This window comes from Sinocyclocheilus grahami, unplaced genomic scaffold (assembly GCF_001515645.1).
Source record: "Sinocyclocheilus grahami isolate Dianchi unplaced genomic scaffold, SAMN03320097.WGS_v1.1 scaffold482.1, whole genome shotgun sequence".
Taxonomy (NCBI): domain Eukaryota; kingdom Metazoa; phylum Chordata; class Actinopteri; order Cypriniformes; family Cyprinidae; genus Sinocyclocheilus; species Sinocyclocheilus grahami.
Genome location: NW_015505661.1, coordinates 681,967 through 698,001, shown reverse-complemented (window position 1 = coordinate 698,001; position 16,035 = coordinate 681,967). Strand labels below are relative to the sequence as shown.

The following is a 16,035-nucleotide window of genomic DNA, read 5'->3' as shown; positions in this document are numbered from 1 at the left end:
TTGTGATATTTTTATTGCGAGTTTTTAGGGCTTTCATCTTGACGGCACCCGTTCACTGCAGACAATCCATTGGTGAGCCAGTAATGTAATGCTACATTACTCTAAATCTGTTCTGATGAAGAAACAAACTCATCTACATCTTGGATGGCCTTTTCAGCAAATTCTTATTTTTGTGTGAATCAAAAACCATAGACCGTCTTGATTTCAGTCCATTAAAAAAAAAGTATAATAATATTTACTTTTAAATTGTTGAATACAATGCAAAGCAGAAACATCTTGTACTTTCACTCTAGTATGCTTAAGGTAAGATACTAATCCTTACAAAGTATCCATACTTTAACTTAAGTTTAAATTTCTAAGTACTTTTACACGCAAGTGGTTCTAGGACAACGGCAATGCTCTGAACCTCACCCTCTTTCCAACTTTGCAAAGAAAATCTCTGAGCTAAAGAAAATATAAAACAACAAGCCAATGTGCTTAAAAGTCAAATAAAATACTTCTGTGTCCTTAAAAATAAAACTATTTTAAGCCAAAATTGAAAATCATTTTAAAACCGGTAGTGAGCACAGATGACTGACACTAAGAAAGAATGTATCAGTTTTATGTATAGTTTTACCATCTTTCAACTAACCTGGCAAGAACCCAAATCAGCAAGGACCAACTGACTGCCCTGAAACCTTTTTACGTCACTGTGTTTCCTGTCTTTTTTTTTTCAGCGTGTGTGCGCACAACTGACACTCTGGTTCAGCCAGTTTTGCAGAAGGAAAATACTTTCCATGCTCAACCTGAGCAACAGCACCAATGAATGAGCAGGACTGGCAGGGCTTCAGCACACACACATGAAGCTCATCACCTGAATACACAGCTGGCATCATTCAGCGTATTTCTGTGTGTAAATAACCAGCAGAAAATCATTTAAAGCACACCTGCTAGGAAAAACTACTGGGAAAGTGGAATTCACGAAGAAAAATGTGAATACCAAAAAGTTAAAGGATGCCATCTTTGGGTGAATTAATTAAGATTCAACTGAATTTACTTTGATCAACCGCTCAGACACATACACTAAAGTTCAAAATGTGTTAATGTTTTTTAAAGAAGTCTCTTGTGCTCACCAAGGCTGCATTTATTTCATCAAAAATATACAAAGAGTAATATTGTGAAATATTTTAAATAACCATTTTATATTTTATATGCAACTTATTTCCGTGATGGCAAAGCTGCTCCAGTCTTCATTGTCACGTGATCTTTCAGAAATCATTCTAATATGCTGATTTGATGCTCAAGAAAATGTTCTTATTATTATCAAAAACAGTTGTTTAGGATTATTTTATGAATATAAATGTATTTGGTAACACTTTACAATAAGATTCCATTAGTTAATGTTAATTAATGTATTAACTAACATGAACAAACAATGAAAAATACATTTTTTACAGTATTTATTAATCTTTGTTAATGTTAGTTAATGAAAATACAGTTGTTCATAGTTAGTTCATGTTAATTCACAGCGCATTAACTAATGTTAACAAGCACAACCTTTGATTTTAATAATGCAGTAGTAACTGTTGAAATTAAAACGAACTAAGATTAATAAATGCTGTAGAAGTATTGTTCATGCTTAGTTCATGTTAACTAAAGTAGTTAACTAATGAGCCTTATTGTAAAGTGTTACCATGTATTTGAAATAGAAATATTTTGTAACATTATAAATGTATTTACATTCACTTCAGATGAATTTACAGCATCCTTGCTATTTAAAAGAAAAGAAACTCTTAACTAACTGACGCAGTGTAGATGATACCGTCCCCTTTAAAGACCAACTCATGTACTGTATGCAAATGTTTCAAGACAGAAGAAAGCTGACTCAGAAACTTGTAAGGCATGCATACAGTGTCACGATATCTTACCAAGAACACAATCAGACCATAACAAAAGATCTACAGTTTGACTGACTGTAGAAAAACTTGATTAACAACAACCAGAAATAAACAGCTACAGTAAAACTCGATGCTTATTATGAAAATAATAACAATGATACTAATAAATCGAAATTATTATTTATATTTGAAAAAACCAAGCATCAGTCCACCACATTGTACACTGTAAAATGAAGGATACAAATTGTACGCAGAAACGTGAAGTCAACAACATTTCGAGCTTTATAGAAATGTCCGTCCATAAAATGGTGAAATAAAAGCACAAAGACCCTTCAAATACAGTAATACACGGTTGCAGCGGGGAAAGCATTATTTAGGAATAAATGAGTTATTAGGCTATTATGGTCCCTTTCTAATTGTGTAAGAAGCTTTCACAATATTCGTCAGTTTGTTTTATTTCTATTTTGTTGACAAGCTATTACCAGAATACTTTAATTTTCCTGAGAAAAAACTTCAGTTTTGCTACAGTAACAATACATACAGTAACTATGGTATTTTGGCGTTAATTATGGTTACCATGGTATATTTTGTAATGGTAAGAAATGTAAATAGCTCGCGTGGAGTTTCTTTGTTAGCTGATTTGACTAGCCTGCTTCATTATTCCCATTATGCTGGAGATAAACAAAAGCAGCATGACATAAAGCAGGTAAACACAAACACAAACACAAACAGAAGCGCAACGTTTCACTTTGCGCACCTGTTCGTCAACTTCAAGCAGCCGTCTGTGTGTCCCACCTGTGTGTGAGCGGTTTGGGATCTGAGCTCATCCGAACCACGCTGCTGTCTGTCGGGACAGACCGGAGCGAGCGTCCTGTTGATCGCGGGTTAACGCTCGGCTCCACCGCCGGCGAGTCGCTCGTTATTTAGGTGCTCTCTAATGCATGAATCGCACCGGGACACCATTCCTCACATCTGTAAACTTCAGTCTTCCTATGAACACTATCACAGGCTGGCTCACACAAACTTGCTGAGAGAGCCGGAAGGCGGCGTGGGATCGCATTGCACGGAACGATGGAGGATTTGTTTTGGTACGCCAGACTGGGACAGTGTAGAGGGGGAGAGTGAGTCCCTGCGCCCCCTTGTGGAGGATGACAAAATAGGCCGAGACAGGATTAGATAGAGGATATTGGTCACGTGAGAACCTGTTGCGTGGTTCTCCTAACTTCCCAACGCACTTTTTAATAATGTCAAATTAGACGTTTTATTCAGTGGTCACATAATATGCAAATTAATAAATAAAATAAAATCTCGTTTAGTGTTAAGGATTTGGTTCCTGTTTTTTTCTTTAAAAATATTTATTTCGTTTAATATTACATTTTAATTATTAGCTTTTCATCAAACCCTGAAATAAAGGCATATTTAATGAATTCATATTGTTTACAAAAAAAGAATGCAATGTTTTTTTTTTCTTTGTACTTTCATTTAAGAGATGGTATAAAATAGTCTTATTGAAATCAATGTGAGAAATAGTTTGGGTCAAAAATAATCCAAAAGAAATCAAGAATTGTCACGGTGCCTACTGTGTTGGAGCGAGGACCGTGGAGAACGCAGGAGAATTACAAGCAACCGTCTTTAATAATCCATATAGGAAAAACACATGTAGCACAGGTGATTGATGTTTAAGACTGGACGCAGGACTCAGGAAAACACAGGACTTAAATACATGAACTAAATGGGGAATAAATGGGACACAGCTGGAATCAAATGAACACAATGGGAACAGGAACAGGAAAGAGCAAATAAGAGCATAATCAAACATGGTGGAAAACTAAGACATGGAGCATGTGGGGGAGGAAAACAAACACAAAACCGTCCATGGGTGTGACAAGAATACGTTACCTAAAATGTGTAATCTACATTATATTATTATTGTTGTTGTTATATACATTGCATAATATTATACATATTATAAATAAATATAATAACAATAATAATTGTATTATATATTGGAATAATAAATAAACAGAATGAAATTCAGTATGTCTAGTTGTCTACCTGTAAATATTAGATTTAAGAGGGTAATATTCTTTTAGTATGTACTTGTAGGCTATATTTCAACATCTATGTATTTATTGTAGCATTTGGACCAATCAGACACACAACTTTTTGTTATATTTAACAAATAATATTTATATATATATATATATGCATTTTTTGAGGGAAACCACCCATTAACATTTTGACCTCAGCTCTGTGAATTTAGTAAGGGCCTGAGCGTTGTCCAGAAATTAGTCAATCAAGTGAACTTCAGGGAAAAGCGTGTGCAGGAATTTGACATGAAACATTGTTACACAATGCTGCATGTCACACACCAACACCCTTCTGCTGTAAATATAAAAACCTTCTTTACCTGCTGTGTTATTATGAGTGCAAGAGTGGATCATTTGATAGCACCTGTTGTAACTCATTTCATTTTTTTATGTAAATGTATACTATACGTTTTGAATAAAATTGTCCAGGTTTGAGGATTTAAAAAAAAAAAAATCAATGTTCTTGAGCAAATTGTGTATTTTATGCAGAACTTTCTAAACTTAAATGCATTTTGTAAATTTTACTTGAGCTCATAAAATTAATTTCAGTGTAAAAATCATAATCTTAATAATAATTCATAATAATAATGATTCAGCTTTCAAACTCTAATGATTCAAATTCATTAACATTCAAAACTGTTCTGTGGAATTTTTGTCTGAAAGATGTTTCATCAACTAAACAATTTGTATGTTTTTAAACAACAGTTCAATCCATTGAACACACTGTATTTCCCTCACACGCTTGTTTTTATTACTGTCAAAAATTAAATATGGCGCTACCCTGAATAAGGTCTATAAGAGCTGAAATCACCCTGGCTTATCCCAAATAGCACAATTCATGTGCACTAGCTGACTTGCAGACAATGTCTGTTAAGTCCACAAGACTCTATGCCAGGGTTCCTCAAATCCAGCCCTGGATGTCCGCTGTTTAGTTCCAAACCTAATCAAACACACCTGACCAAGCTTATCAAGGTCTTCATAGTTACTAAAACAGTACAGGTTAGGTTGTAAATAGCTACTTTAAGCAGTTAGCTTAAGTGCTTTATTTTTTTTACTGGGCTTTGTGAATATGAAAAAATCATGGCAAACTTTGCCAAATGTCTGCTATCAGAGAGCATCTCAATCTTGAATATCGATCTCAAAATCATAGCCTATTCACTACTGGAAAGGGTTTAAATATGGAAAGATGCTGGAAAACCAAAGAATGTGCAGGACCTGGAAGATGTTTCTGATGAACAGTGGGAACAGTTGAACTCAGGACAAACAAGGGACTCATGAAAACAACCATCATAAAACATCAAACATCTAAGTATAATGACACAGTAAGAATCAAGCATGTAAACTTTTGAACTGATTTTGTGGACTATAAACATCTGTTATGTGAAGTAGCTACATCAGGGCAGTACTAAATAAATAACAATAATAAAAAAAGTATTTTGTCAGTTTGTTTTGTGTTATATAGTAGGTTATGTGTTAAGTTTACAAATGCAAAAAGTGCCTAGTTATGTCATTGTTTCATTTATGTAATTGTATACCGCAATTTGAAAGACTCAAAGTAAATAATGTCCAGCATTCAAAAATGTTACACTGTTTCATCTCGACTGTGAAAGTTACAGAAAGTGACGCTAACAGGTGATTATAAAGTAGTGTTTTGAATGGAGGTATTTCCTGTAGCCAGCAAAGGGGGCAGTTACACTTTAAATAACGGCAAGTTTCGCATTCAGAAGGAAGTAAACATAAAAAGCTTCTGATTTAGCATTTAATGATTTGACTGAAATTATTAAATCCAGAAATTATTTGAATCATATGTTCACAAAAATAAACTCATGTCTTACCAAGAATATTTTGAAGGTCAGTGGTTCCCATCCCAACTCTACACATTTAGTCTCCCACAAAATATACGAAGGTTAGTTTGGTTGCTCCACACTGACCTCCTCAGCTTGAGTGTAGCCTCTGAACACCAGCTAAACTTTTACACAGATAAAAGATCTGAACGCTGATAACAGTTTTGTGAACAAAGCTTTAATTTGCCATCTTATGAATGGTAAAATATTGCCTTTTTGTAATTTTCCCTTGTTTTCTTCTTTGAACAATGTCAAAACGTTGGATGTTTTTCATATTAAACTGAGTTTTTATAGTGTCTGGTGAGTTGCATCACTTTTTTTTCTGTATATAAAGGAAAATTCAATTTCTCAATAATTCTGATGACTACACAATAGACACTATTGTAATATGCTGTAATTAAATGTTCATTTACTTGTGTGATGTATTAAGTATGAACATGCCTGAAATACAGAAAACAGCATGAACATTGACCATAAGCTTGTGCATCCCAAGTTGCAAACAATAGTGTGATTAATTTGTTCACACTGAAAAGTCCTGTAAGACAAAGTGCTTTTTAAATACCCGGATAATGCATTTAACTAAAAACAAAGTGTGGAATGCAGGACACTTCATGCAGTTAATTGTTGCAGCTTTAATTACATAGCAGAGGGGGAGGGGCTGATTATAAATTACGAAATAATCTTCTAGAATTCATACACTACATGGATGAGTAGGCCTACATAGTGTATAGGCTAGTGCGTCATTTGGGACGAAACTTGTGATTTTAGCTAAATCTTTATTCTAAAGCATAATGACTGTCATGATTTTAAAAACATGCTGTAACTTAAAAGTGAATTTGTGTAGTTGTTACATAAATAATATAGTCAAGTTGATTTTGTGATATTAAAATCTATTTTTGACTTCTAATTTAGAGAAAGCATATTTTAAAGTGCCCCTATTATGGATTTTTGAAAATTACCTTTCATGCAATGTGTAACAGCTCTAAGTGAATAAAAACATCCTGCAAAGTTTTAAATCTGAATTGTCTCTCAAAAGAAAGAGTCGACTCTGAATCTTTGAAACGAGTCGTTTTTCAAACGAATCCCAAGCCGTTTCGTGTTGACCTCAACATGAAACATTAGCATATTGCCCGCCCACTTGTTGGTCTTTTCGCGTTGGTCTGAATGAAAATGCAAACTCATTCTTTGCCACTAGGTGCCGCTTTTAGAGCGGTAAAAATAGTGGTTTCCCCGGTAACGCTGAACTCAAAGTGCTGCTTTAACAGGCATTACCGTGCGTTCACACCGCCGGCGGTGAAAGCGTCAAAGTGGCCTGAAGTAATACATTTTCAATGTGAGCCAGCGCGTCTTGGACGGTGAGGGTGACGGTCAAAGAGAGTTGAAATCAGGGCTGCGTTCAGCTCCGACAAAACAGTGCAAAATGTTTTTTAAACGGAAACGGTGGTGCGTTGAACACCTTGTTCTGATGACGGCTAAATACAAATAAAAGGTGAACATTAATTTATTTGTTTATTTGTTTTTTCTAAAATATTATGCAGTTTTATAGGAGGAATTTTCATATACTTGGCAAATTCATTTTTCATAAGTTTGTAGGTAGATGTCTGTTGTGGGTGTTCTTGGCAGTTTTTATGAGGCAGTTTTTAATAGTGTTCATATCAATATCGGAATGATATCGTATCGAAATTAAGAAATATATCATGATATACATTTTGGCCATATTGTCCAGCCCTAACCTGATGAATAATGTTTGCATTGATTGTACTATAATAGCTCTTTTGGTTTAGATTTGTTTTTTTTTGCACTGCTCATACTTCCTGCTCAACCAGTATTGGTCACATTACTTCAGGTTACTTCAAGGTGGTTTGCGTTTTTTTTTCTTCTGTTTTCTTCTAGCTTGTTGCTTGACTTGCTTGAAAGTACCTCTCTCAGGAAAGTGGTTCGAATTATGTAATAAAAGTCAGGTAAGACATTTTATATTACTTTTGCTTGACAAATGCAAAATCAATTTAAAAAATAGTACGTGCCAAATGTGAGCATTGGTGTCATTCCGTCTGTTTAGTAATAGCTTTACGTCTTGACTAATTTTAACTTATTTTACTACATCACTTCCATATATTTTCATTACCTTTTTATTTATGACATGAAAAGGTAATGAAAATATATGGTAGTGATTAGTTGCACAACTAATTCATTGTGTTGGGTAGTTAAGAGTCTGTTGTACATTACAGATTGAAAGGAACAGACATTGAAGAGCTAAAGAACATTGTTGTATAAAATGAGTCCTCAGTTGAGTTTTGAGTGCGTGTAGATGTATTCAGTAACTCGTGAGTTTTGGCAGTTACTGTATACAGTGGGTATGGAAAGTATTCAGACCCCCTTAAATTTTTCACTTGTTATATTGCAGTCTAGTTTAGTTTAGTTCCAACTTTCAATCCTGCTTCAGCACACACCTTAAGCCTGAAAGACTTGTTTAGCTGGATCAGGTGCATTTAATTAGAGTTGAAGTTAAACTCTGCAGGGCTGTGGCCCTCCCAGAACTGAGTTTTGCACCCCTGGTCTATGAAATTCAGCCTGGGTAATGAGTTAAAGTTTGTACTCTGGAGCTCTAAACCTTCCCATAGTTGTTCTTCACTGTTTGTGGTTATTTCTGGTTTGTTCATTTCAATAACACCTGTGTACATTTGTCTTTATTCATCACTGCTCTCCAGCCAGTATGTAGGCCTAGTGATTTAATTTTGATTTGATTTTACTGCTTAAGTTACAATTATTATTGTGATGAATTTGTGTTTTGTACCATCTTTAATCAGTCATACATATATTTCATTACCATTCAAAACTTTGGGGTCGTTAAGATTTTTTTATGTTTGTGAATGAAGTCTCATGCTCACCATACATTAATTTGTTAAAAAATACAGCAAAAGCAGTAAACATAACTGTTTTCAAAATTAATATATTTTAAAATGAAATTAACTCCTGTTTTACATTTTAAATGAACTCCAAATCAGGGATCAGCTTCAAAATCTGAAGTTAAGACAAATTTATTTGTATCTTTCACAATAAATATGTTTCAAAACAGAAATTGTCTAAGGAGCTGAATCACAGAGGTCAGGGAGCTGAAGAACGTGGAACACTGATGTTAATGTGACAGAAAACAACAGAAAGAGCAAAGACTATCCTCCAGAGTGTGAGTCATACAATACCTGTATTTATGACAGGATGCTCTGAAATATTCTTTTTCAACAGCACTGTGGTCTTTTCTTCTCTGCAAATAATCCTCTTTCATATGTAAGTTATGATTCACATTGTAAGTTTAGACCATAGTGAAATATTCTTGCATAGTCCTGTGTCTTTTCTTTTCTAGTCAGTCCCGAAAACACATCAGTGCCAGTAACAGAAGCCAGTATCTCAGATGACTCGAGGTTGAAATGTTGGTGTTCTGGTGAGTGAATGTGTATCTCAAGTCCTTCATCCTTCAGTTATAGAATTGATGTGCTGAAAAGGCACAATTTGCATTTAGTAATATTTTTGTAATCAACAATTTCCACACAGAGATATTCGGTCCAAACCAAAGACCGACGATATGGAGGGCAAGATGGAGTGAGAGAACATATGATGACATGTGTGAGTATCCAGTTGACCATCAAACACATCACTTAAACTGAGTATAATGTAATACTTAAAAGGGTTAGTTCACCCAAAAATGAAAAGTAGGCTGTGTTTTACTCACCCCCGACGCATCCTAGGTGTATATGACTTTCTTCTTTCAGACGAATCCAGTCAGAGTTATATTAAAAATTGTCTTGATCTTTCAAGCTGTTTAATGCCACTCAGCGGGTTTTGCAGTGCTTCAGTCCAAAAGAACTTAAATAAAAATCACCCATCCATAAAAAAAAGTGTCTCACACGACTCCGGGGGGTGAACAAAGGCCTTCTGTAGCGAATCGATGTGTTTTTGTAAGAAAAATATCCATATTCAAAATATAATAATCACTTTAATGTAGCTTGCTCCAACAGTTGTACACAGAAGCAGCTCCGGGCGGATGAAGTTTGAGTTCAGCGTGAAAACCAACGTTTGTTAACAGGAGCAAAGGAAGTAAAGTTTCCTTACTTTAGCAAAGGAAAACCAGTCTCCTCTTGGCTTGTATCGAAATCCCAATTTTTAATATAACTGGATTTATCTGAAAGAAGAAAGTCATATACACCTAGGATGCCTCGGGGGTGAGTAAAACGCAGTCTAATTTTCTTTTTGGGTGAGCTAACCCTTTAATAACAACAATAAAAGCTGCCGCATGATCCTAACCTCACAGGGTTTTATGCATTACATTTATTACAACATAAAAACAAAAATGTTAATCTGATTGCCTTTTCTTCACAGTACCTGAAAGAAAGACCTCCAGCAGCACCATCAGTTCGTGTGACTCAGGATATGCTTCAAGAAAATGCAAAGGTATTTTCTCCATCCCTGAAAATGATGCAATAAGACAACACCCACAATTTGCATTTAGTACGATTTTTGTAATCAGCATTTTCCACAGAGATTTTCACTCCCAAACAAAGACGATATGCAGTGCAGGATGGGATGAGAGAACATGATGACATGTGTGAGTATTCAACTGATAGTGAAACGCATCACTTAAACTGAGTACAAAGTGACGCTTAACATCAACAATAAAAGCTGTCACGTGATCCTGAAAGTAAACCTCAGAGAGTTTATGCATTACATTTATAACTGATAATTTAATATGAAGACAAAAAAACAAAAGTTAATCTGAATGCCTTTCCTTCACAGTACCTGGAACAACAACCTCTTCCAGCACCAATTCATTTGACTAAGGATATGCTTCAAGAAAATGCACATCCATTTTCTCCATCCCTGAAAATGCCAAACAGAACAAACAAAAAAATGTGTCAACTACGAATAAGACCAGCAGTAGAGACAAAGTTGTTTGTCCACTCCAGGTGCCACTATGACCAGCCATGAGTAAACAGTAATGAGGCTCTCTGAATGTAGTCACGGCCCTGATCATATTGTCCAGAAATTTGTAATTTGAGAGTCGACTTGGAGGAAAAGTGCATACAGGCATCTGAAGTGAAACATTGCTATAGTGTGCAATGTAGATCATGCAGCATGTCACACAAAAACACCCTTCTGTAGAGCTTGTTTTACCTGCTGGGGGGGGTGGATTTGTGTGCTTGCGCGTGCCTCAAAAGAATGACTTACAAAGATACATAACAGCTACAAGTGTATGCACTACTTGTAGCACTATATAGGATAAATCACTATACAGGATTTACCCTATTATACTTTATCGACACAAATTGATAGGTGAAACAACAAACAGCCACCCACAAATAGTCTATAAACAAAGCATCAGGCTGTCTTTGAGTTCACATGAACAACAGTTAAAGTTACTCGTCGTCAGGCTACAGAAGAATACCATAATTCCTCCGTTCAATTGGGCCTACGACATCGAGAGTCACGCAGACCTATAACAACCCAGCCACAACACATAATTGCGAATAACATGCCTTACCATAACACAGAATCGGCCACAGAGTCCAACATTTATATTTTTTCTACGAATCTTTAAGTTAACACATTGTCAATATTTTTTGAGACCCCCCAAAACTTCACAAATCACGTTTTCAGGGGAGCCCATGTCTTATTAAGGGGAGCCGAGCTCCCCCTAGCTCCCCCGTAGTTCGCACCCTGTATATACTGTATGTTTTGTCCACTGAATACAATTGCAGAAGTATGGGGATTTCGTTTTTTCCCCCTTATGTTTTTGAACAGCTTGTCTATTTTATACAGTACTTTATCAAATTAAATGTATTTTTAATGCATGTTTAAATATTTTCTGTGTAAAAGTCATTACCTTGGCTATGTTATTTAAAAAATAAACCATATAAACTGTAAACCTGTTTGTGTGACTGATTTGAAGATGACCCAGAGCTCACTGATAGCTTTGTTGAAAATGTTGTGTTTGAAATGTAGTTTCAAAAGCATAAATTTCAAATCTACATAACATGTCATTATTCAGAAAAAGGCCTTGATAACTCTTTCTTACTGTATAAGTGACATTGTACAGTCGGTCATTATCATAAAATACAACAAATATATAAAAGTTGCACATGAAAGTCTGACAACGTAGAAAACAACCAAGAACCAAGATGAGCACAGCAACAATATTTGAATATTAATTTATAATTTTATATTATTATTAATCTGCAGTCCATGTTACATAGGAGATCGGTTGCCTGGCAACAGCATTGCCCACCTGATGCTCACTATTTTTTACAGTGCATTGTGGAGTTTCAGGGAGCAGACCTGGAATGGACAATACCAAAATGTTTAAATATGATACAGATACATTTTCTTACAGTTTTGATACCAATGCCAAATATTTCTTAAATGGGTATGTGATTTTTCAAAATCATGTTCATTTTTAGAAAACAAACAAAATAAATAATTCCACTTAAAGGCAAATCTGTCATGCCACATGGGCCAGCTAAATATGTTGGGGTGTTTTGGCACAAAAATTAAATAAAAGTACTGAAAACATTTGAAAGTGATGCAGAAACCCATGTTTTTTATTGATTTATACCATGGTCTGCCTGAATACTCAATTCTAATTGGCTGGCAAGTATGCATTAAGTAAGGAATAATTGGCAACGGGCCATTGAATTATTAGAATATAATGCACACCCAGGGCCGGCCCAAGCCTTTATGAGGCCCTATGCAGAATTTTATTTGGGGGCCCCTTGGTGCCGCCAATATGACAGTTTTTTGTCTAAGCTTGATTATTCACACACTATAAATCTAACACACCCATTATCAATTTAGTTAGTTGTAGCAGTGTTGCTTACATCATACGTCTTACGTCTGCCGGCATGTTTGAACCCTTCTACGATTTTCAGTTGTACCGGTTGCAAACTTACAAGAGTGGCCAGGTGTCAATTTGCACTTTAACATTCAAAGTCTTAAAGTATTAAGTGGCATACTTAATGTGGTGTGCTGAAAAGTAGCTAAATAAACCAGCAGACAATGCATTTACAGAACAGAATGTTATTTTGACAACATAAATATTCATCGAAGTTGTACTTTTATTTCAAGTCATAGTTTTTTATAATAAATATTAAACAGCTAGCTAATTGAGGCATAATGATATTGGAATATAGCTAAGACCCAAAATGTAGGCTAAGGTAAATAATGTTAAGCTGTTATCAGTTTATGAAACAGAAGCTTATTTTTATTACAAAAAATATATACCCAGGAAAGTTATTTTTACGCAGAAGACAAAAACTTTAATCTAAAACTAAGTAAAATGTTATATTATAATATATTAAGGTGTCTATTTGATGATGTTTTGATGTTCAAACATGAACTTCCCTAAAACAAAAAGATACCCTATGCTAATTATCGGGGGGGAATTAGTCAAAAAGCTATGGGAACCGTCGAAACAGTGCCTTGTTCCCTCGGGGAACCATGGTTACATGCTTAACCTGGAGACGTTTTTCACTGTAAGGGAACATACTGTTAACCAATTAACACATTCTTACCATAGCATTTTTGCAATATTTTACCATTAAAATTACAGTGTATAAGATAATTTTGCACAATGCAGAACATGCTGCATATCAAACACCCTTTTGTTTTAGTATATGAGCACAAGAGTGGATGAATTTTAAAAGTACCTGCTGACTTTTTTTTTTTTTTTTTTAGTATTTACATATTTGTCCAGTAAATAAAGTTGTCCAAGAAATTAAGATTAAGAATTCTGTTTTAGAGTTTAGATGATGGGCTTTGCCTGCTGTCACTGTCTAAATATTATAAGCATTTTATAATACATTCTGATTTGCTGATTCATTCAGAAACAAAGCAAATGAAGCAAGTCTTTAATACTGAATCATTGGCTCATAATATATGTAATATTTGCATTAAGGTGTGTACTTTAAAGAAAAAAACATGAAAAATGCAAACATTACAAAAAATGCATGTGTGTTAAAATGTGTGCATCTATAAAATATGCACTTGCATTAAAATTTGAAATGTGCATTAAAAACAAGCACATTACAGTGTACAAAAATATGTCAAAGTAAAGACTTACTTAAAAGACTTGCGTCTGTTTTCCCATATCTGCAATTCTGCATTTTTTTTTCACATGTATATGAAGGTGAATCCTTTCTGATTTACCTGCCACCCAAATACTAATAATTTCTGTAATAAGAGCATCTGTGCATGTCAACAACATACCAGGATCATGGTTTTGTCAGCTGGAGATTCAGTGTATTAGACATGCATGAACATCTTTATTCTAAAACACTTTTAAACTGACTTGTGTCGATGTAAGCTGTAGTCAAGTTGATTTGGTCATATTAAACCATAATTTTAACTTCTAATTTAGCATTCCAAAGTTCCATTTTTTAGGTTAGAAATGTTACCTGACAAAATGTTTGTGTAGGATGTCTCTTTAAAAGACCATTTTAAATCTCAGTAGTAACCGTTTACTATTTATACAACTTGTTGAACCAGTATTATTGGTTCTCATGAGAAATTGCAAGTTTGAATTCCTACTCATAATCATTTCTTCTAGCTTGTTGCTTGACTCGGTCTGAAAGCACCTCCCTACTCTCTAAAAGAATGATGTGAAGAAAATTTGTTACTTTCATTTGTAAAATATATACATTTTAATGACTTTTTAAAGACCATCTTAATGTTACTGGCATTTATATTATTAAAATCAAATTATGTACCATGGAAAATAAGGGTTACATTAAGAGACTGATGTCAGAGTAAACCATAACAGATTCTAGTTTACATGTAATGGATGTTTTCAAGATCAGTTAGCTGAAGAATCTGAAGTTGATTTAGTCATTTGTGTTGTGGAATAGGCATTTGCAATAGCCAGCAGAGGAGGCTGTTTCACTTGAAATCAAGATTTAAACATCTATTTTAATGGATCTAGAGTGCATCTACAAGTGTATAAAGAATGAAATCCATTAGCTTAATTGTAAATCTGTAAATAGAAGATTGTAGAAGGGAATATTCTTGTAGGATGCTATATTTTCATATCCACTCTGACAGGGACAAAAATCTTAGCAAAACAGTCAAACGTAACAGAAAAGTCACCACTCAGGATATGCTTCAAGAAAAGACAGACCATTTACTTTGCAACTTCTTTAAAAATGATGAAAATCACACTGCAGATGAGAATGAAGTTCAGCTGAAAATCATTTGGTGCAAGATTTACTTTGAAACACTTTTCACTCAGAAATTGCTAGTAAATTTCACGAATAATTACAACCGGCAAGTAAGAAAACATACTGAAATAAACTTGAAAATTAGAAGTAGAAAGAATGAAATAGTATTTTCTTGTAAATAAAATACTCCATTATTCTTTGTTTTATTTAATTTCCTAAAACAAAAGTGAAAAGAAAGAAAGAAAAAGAAAAAAAATAGCTCTGCATAAGGCCAGCAGCACAGACACAAAAACGACAACCATTATATTACACAAATGTAGCAACATGGCTGGATGTGTGGCCCTGCAAATATCTAAAATGTGGTTGGTGTAAACGGATCCCAGCAAGAAGAGAAGCTGGTTTGTTTGAATGTAAGTCAAAGGAGGAGGAGCTTAAGCAAGCTTCATAAACTGATTTTCTGTGGAAACAGCCTGTCACCTAATAAACTGACAGAAATGGTATCTAATGTCTGCCATTAGATATTCATTTTGGAGTGAACTGCTCCTTTTATTAACAGAATCTCTGGCATCACACATGCATCTCCCCATTTATTGCCTCTCATCGGCAAACAGCATGCATGTGGTTTCAGTCTAATTAGACAATTCTGGAAGATCTACCCCAAATAATAATAGTTTTGGCCCCAGGTAAGTTACATTACAACCATCTACAGAGTAACACAAAATAAATAAATTGCGTAACTTACTGTACCTTTAAATAAAGTCGGAGTCGGTGTGTGTGAACGTGTTTATTTTCGAATAAATCGCTGTCGAATGCGCCGTGAAAGTTTTGTGTGATTGGTGCGTAAATATTGACAAGCAAGTCTCTTAGGTTGCTGCAGAAGTACAAATACAATGTTTTTAAGTGGGCAATTTTGTTAATTTCCATACTAGAATTTTAAATGTAAATAGACTTTTAAAACTTCCATAGCAACACTAATTAGAATATTGATCAAGCAGAACGAAGTGTGATGTCACCAGTCATGTTT

At 34.6% G+C, this 16,035-nt stretch overlaps 1 protein-coding gene and 1 long non-coding RNA gene across 3 annotated transcripts in view; one reads left to right on the top strand and one right to left on the bottom strand.

Moving 5' to 3' along the window:
* Window positions 1-2,978, bottom strand: part of LOC107553839 (titin homolog) — a 47,698-nt gene extending 44,720 nt beyond the window's left edge. Inside the window, exon 1 of the mRNA XM_016236157.1 lies at window positions 2,635-2,978. The gene's annotated coding sequence lies outside the window, so the exon portion shown is untranslated. The remainder of the gene's footprint in view (window positions 1-2,634) is intronic.
* A 4,725-nt stretch (window positions 2,979-7,703) lies between these two features.
* On the top strand, window positions 7,704-11,032 carry LOC107553821 (uncharacterized). Of its 2 annotated transcripts, XR_001604997.1 has the most exons (7): window positions 7,704-7,772; window positions 8,888-8,995; window positions 9,173-9,250; window positions 9,361-9,432; window positions 10,186-10,257; window positions 10,346-10,411; window positions 10,600-11,032. It is a non-coding gene; the product is annotated as an uncharacterized lncRNA (long non-coding RNA). The 2 variants fall into 2 exon arrangements; XR_001604996.1 differs by having other exon boundaries at window positions 8,888-9,250.
* The last annotated feature ends 5,003 nt before the right edge of the window (window positions 11,033-16,035 follow it).